This window comes from Tetrao urogallus, assembly GCF_951394365.1.
Source record: "Tetrao urogallus genome assembly, chromosome: Z".
NCBI lineage: Eukaryota > Metazoa > Chordata > Aves > Galliformes > Phasianidae > Tetrao > Tetrao urogallus.
In genome coordinates, this window is record NC_136816.1 from 76,051,816 (window position 1) to 76,057,815 (window position 6,000).

The following is a 6,000-nucleotide window of genomic DNA, read 5'->3' on the forward strand; positions in this document are numbered from 1 at the left end:
GAAAAACAGGGATTTCTGTGAAAATAAGCGATAATTCAGGGGAAAAACAGGGATTTCTATGAAAATAAGCGATATTTCAGATTAAAAACAGGGATTTCTGTGAAAATAAGCGATAATTCAGGGGAAAAACAGGGATTTCTATGAAAATAAGCGATATTTCAGGGGAAAAACAGGGATTTCTATGAAAATAAGCGATAATTCACGGGAAAAACAGGGATTTCTGTGAAAATAAGTGATAATTCAGGGGAAAAACAGGGATTTCTATGAAAATAAGCGATATTTAAGGTTAAAAACAGGGATTTCTCAGAAAATAAGCGATATTTTAGAATAAAAACAGGGATTTCTATGAAAATAAGCGATAATTCAGGGGAAAAACAGGGATTTCTGTGAAAATAAGCGATATTTTAGGGGAAAAACAGGGATTTCTGTGAAAATAAGCGATATTTCAGGGGAAAAACAGGGATTTCTATGAAAATAAGCGATAATTCAGGGGAAAAACAGGGATTTCTGTGAAAATAAGCGATATTTTAGAGGGAAAAACAGGGATTTCTGTGAAAATAAGCGATATTTAAGGTTAAAAACAGAGATTTCTATGAAAATAAGCGATATTTTGGGGGAAAAACAGGGATTTCTGTGAAAATAAGCGATATTTCAGGGGAAAAACAGGGATTTCTATGAAAATAAGCGATATTTAAGGTTAAAAACAGGGATTTCTATGAAAATAAGCGATATTTAAGGTTAAAAACAGGGATTTCTATGAAAATAAGCGATATTTCAGATTAAAAACAGGGATTTCTGTGAAAATAAGCGATATTTAGAGGATAAAACAGGGATTTCTATGAAAATAAGCGATATTTCAGGGGAAAAACTGGGATTTCTAGGAAAATAAGCGATATTTAAGGTTAAAAACAGGGATTTCTATGAAAATAAGCGATATTTCAGGGGAAAAACAGGGATTTCTATGAAAATAAGCGATATTTAAGGTTAAAAACAGGGATTTCTCAGAAAATAAGCAATATTTCAGGTTAAAAACAGGGATTTCTATGGAAATAAGCGATAATTCTGGGGAAAAACAGGGATTTCTGTGAAAATAAGCGATAATTCAGGGGAAAAACAGGGATTTCTGTGAAAATAAGCGATAATTCACGGGAAAAACAGGGATTTCTGTGAAAATAAGCGATAATTCAGGGGAAAAACAGGGATTTCTATGAAAATAAGTGATAATTCAGGGGAAAAACAGGGATTGCTGTGAAAATAAGCGATAATTCAGGGGAAAAACAGGGATTTCTGTGAAAATAAGCGATAATTCAGGGGAAAAACAGGGATTTCTGTGAAAATAAGTGATAATTCAGGGGAAAAACAGGGATTTCTATGAAAATAAGCGATAATTCAGGGGAAAAACAGGGATTTCTATGAAAATAAGCGATAATTCAGGGGAAAAACAGGGATTTCTGTGAAAATAAGCGATAATTCAGGGGAAAAACAGGGATTTCTGTGAAAATAAGCGATAATTCAGGGGAAAAACAGGGATTTCTGTGAAAATAAGCGATAATTCAGGGGAAAAACAGGGATTTCTATGAAAATAAGCGATAATTCACGGGAAAAACAGGGATTTCTGTGAAAATAAGTGATAATTCAGGGGAAAAACAGGGATTTCTATGAAAATAAGCGATATTTAAGGTTAAAAACAGAGATTTCTCAGAAAATAAGCGATATTTTAGAATAAAAACAGGGATTTCTATGAAAATAAGCGATAATTCAGGGGAAAAACAGGGATTTCTATGAAAATAAGCGATATTTCAGATTAAAAACAGGGATTTCTGTGAAAATAAGCGATATTTAAGGGGAAAAACAGGGATTTCTGTGAAAATAAGCGATATTTAAGAGGAAAAACAGGGATTTCTATGAAAATAAGCGATATTTTAGGGGAAAAACAGGGATTTCTTTCAAAATAAGCGATATTTCAGGGGAAAAACAGGGATTTCTAGGAAAATAAGCGATATTTCAGATTAAAAACAGGGATTTCTATGAAAATAAGCGATATTTCAGGGGAAAAACAGGGATTTCTGTGAAAATAAGCGATATTTCAGGGGAAAAACAGGGATTTCTGTGAAAATAAGCGATATTTCAGATTAAAAACAGGGATTTCTGTGAAAATAAGCGATATTTTAGGTTTAAAACAGGGATTTCTATGAAAATAAGCGATAATTCAGGGGAATAACAGGGATTTCTGTGAAAATAAGCGATACTTCAGGGGAAAAACAGGGATTTCTGTGAAAATAAGCGATACTTCAGGGGAAAAACAGGGATTTCTAGGAAAATAAGCGATATTTTTGGGGAAAAACAGGGATTTCTCAGAAAATAAGCGATATTGAAGGGGAAAAACAGGGATTTCTAGGAAAATAAGCGATATTTAAGGTTAAAAACAGGGATTTCTATGAAAATAAGCGATATTGAAGGGGAAAAACAGGGATATCTAGGAAAATTAGCGATATTTCAGGTTAAAAACAGGGATTTCTATGAAAATAAGCGATATTTAAGGTTAAAAACAGGGATTTCTATGAAAATAAGCGATATTTCAGATTAAAAACAGGGATTTCTGTGAAAATAAGCGATACTTCAGGGGAAAAACAGGGATTTCTAGGAAAATAAGCGATATTTAAGGTTAAAAACAGGGATTTCTATGAAAATAAGCGATATTTCAGATTAAAAACAGGGATTTCTGTGAAAATAAGCGATAATTCAGGGGAAAAACAGGGATTTCTGTGAAAATAAGTGATAATTCTGGGGAAAAACAGGGATTTCTATGAAAATAAGCGATATTTCAGATTAAAAACAGGGATTTCTGTGAAAATAAGCGATAATTCAGGGGAAAAACAGGGATTTCTATGAAAATAAGCGATAATTCACGGGAAAAACAGGGATTTCTGTGAAAATAAGCGATATTTAAGGTAAAAAACAGAGATTTCTGTGAAAATAAGCGATATTTCAGATTAAAAACAGGGATTTCTATGAAAATAAGCGATAATTCAGGGGAAAAACAGGGATTTCAATGAAAATAAGCGATATTTAAGGTTAAAAACAGGGATTTCTGTGAAAATAAGCGATATTTCAGGGGAAAAACAGGGATTTCTATGAAAATAAGCGATATTTCAGGGGAAAAACAGGGATTTCTATGAAAATAAGCGATATTTAAGGTTAAAAACAGGGATTTCTGTGAAAATAAGCGATATTTAAGAGGAAAAACAGGGATTTCTGTGAAAATAAGCGATATTTTAGGTTTAAAACAGGGATTTCTATGAAAATAAGCGATAATTCAGGGGAAAAACAGGGATTTCTGTGAAAATAAGCGATAATTCAGGGGAAAAACAGGGATTTCTGTGAAAATAAGCGATATTTCAGGGGAAAAACAGGGATTTCTCAGAAAATAAGCGATATTGAAGGGGAAAAACAGGGATTTCTGTGTAAATAAGTGATATTGAAGGGGTAAAACAGGGATTTCTATGAAAATAAGCGATAATTCAGGGGAATAACAGGGATTTCTGTGAAAATAAGCGATATTTAAGGTTAAAAACAGGGATTTCTATGAAAATAAGCGATATTTTGGGGGAAAAACAGGGATTTCTGTGAAAATAAGCGATATTTCAGGGGAAAAACAGGGATTTCTATGAAAATAAGCGATATTTAAGGTTAAAAACAGGGATTTCTATGAAAATAAGCGATATTTAAGGTTAAAAACAGGGATTTCTATGAAAATAAGCGATATTTCAGATTAAAAACATGGATTTCTGTGAAAATAAGCGATATTTAGAGGATAAAACAGGGATTTCTATGAAAATAAGCGATATTTTAGGGGAAAAACTGGGATTTCTAGGAAAATAAGCGATATTTAAGGTTAAAAACAGGGATTTCTATGAAAATAAGCGATATTTCAGGGGAAAAACAGGGATTTCTATGAAAATAAGCGATATTTAAGGTTAAAAACAGGGATTTCTCAGAAAATAAGCAATATTTCAGGTTAAAAACAGGGATTTCTATGGAAATAAGCGATAATTCTGGGGAAAAACAGGGATTTCTGTGAAAATAAGCGATAATTCAGGGGAAAAACAGGGATTTCTGTGAAAATAAGCGATAATTCACGGGAAAAACAGGGATTTCTGTGAAAATAAGCGATAATTCAGGGGAAAAACAGGGATTTCTATGAAAATAAGTGATAATTCAGGGGAAAAACAGGGATTGCTGTGAAAATAAGCGATAATTCAGGGGAAAAACAGGGATTTCTGTGAAAATAAGCGATAATTCAGGGGAAAAACAGGGATTTCTGTGAAAATAAGTGATAATTCAGGGGAAAAACAGGGATTTCTATGAAAATAAGCGATATTTAAGGTTAAAAACAGAGATTTCTCAGAAAATAAGCGATATTTTAGAATAAAAACAGGGATTTCTATGAAAATAAGCGATTTTGAAGGGGAAGAACAGGGATTTCTATGAAAATAAGCGATATCGAAGGGGAAAAACAGGGATTTCTGTGAAAATAAGCGATAATTCAGGGGAAAAACAGGGATTTCTGTGAAAATAAGCGATATTTCAGATTAAAAACAGGGATTTCTGTGAAAATAAGCGATACTTCAGGGGAAAAACAGGGACTTCTATGAAAATAAGCGATAATTCAGGGGAAAAACAGGGATTTCTAGGAAAATAAGCGATATTTAAGGTTAAAAACAGGGATTTCTCAGAAAATAAGCGATATTTTAGAATAAAAACAGGGATTTCTATGAAAATAAGCGATAATTCAGGGGAAAAACAGGGATTTCTGTGAAAATAAGCGATAATTCAGGGGAAAAACAGGGATTTCTGTGAAAATAAGCGATAATTCACGGGAAAAACAGGGATTTCTGTGAAAATAAGCGATATTTAAGGTAAAAAACAGAGATTTCTGTGAAAATAAGCGATATTTCAGATTAAAAACAGGGATTTCTATGAAAATAAGCGATAATTCAGGGGAAAAACAGGGATTTCTGTGAAAATAAGCGATAATTCAGGGGAAAAACAGGGATTTCTGTGAAAATAAGCGATATTTCAGGGGAAAAACAGGGATTTCTATGAAAATAAGCGATATTTAAGGTTAAAAACAGAGATTTCTCAGAAAATAAGCGATATTTTAGAATAAAAACAGGGATTTCTATGAAAATAAGCGATATTGAAGGGGAAGAACAGGGATTTCTATGAAAATAAGCGATATCGAAGGGGAAAAACAGGGATTTCTGTGAAAATAAGCGATAATTCAGGGGAAAAACAGGGATTTCTGTGAAAATAAGCGATATTTCAGATTAAAAACAGGGATTTCTGTGAAAATAAGCGATATTTCAGGGGAAAAACAGGGATTTCTATGAAAATAAGCGATATTTCAGGGGAAAAACAGGGATTTCTTTCAAAATAAGCGATATTTCAGGGGAAAAACAGGGATTTCTATGAAAATAAGCGATATTTCAGATTAAAAACAGGGATTTCTATGAAAATAAGCGATAATTCAGGGGAAAAACAGGGATTTCTGTGAAAATAAGCGATATTTAAGAGGAAAAACAGGGATTTCTGTGAAAATAAGCGATATTTCAGATTAAAAACAGGGATTTCTGTGAAAATAAGCGATATTTTAGGTTTAAAACAGGGATTTCTATGAAAATAAGCGATATTTAAGGTTATAAACAGGGATTTCTATGAAAATAAGCGATATTTCAGGGGAATAACAGGGATTTCTGTGAAAATAAGCGATATTTAAGGTTAAAAACAGGGATTTCTATGAAAATAAGCGATATTTTGGGGGAAAAACAGGGATTTCTGTGAAAATAAGCGATATTTCAGATTAAAAACAGGGATTTCTATGAAAATAAGCGATATTTAAGGTTAAAAACAGGGATTTCTCAGAAAATAAGCGATATTTAAGGTTAAAAACAGGGATTTCTATGGAAATAAGCGATATTTAAGGGGAAAAACAGGGAT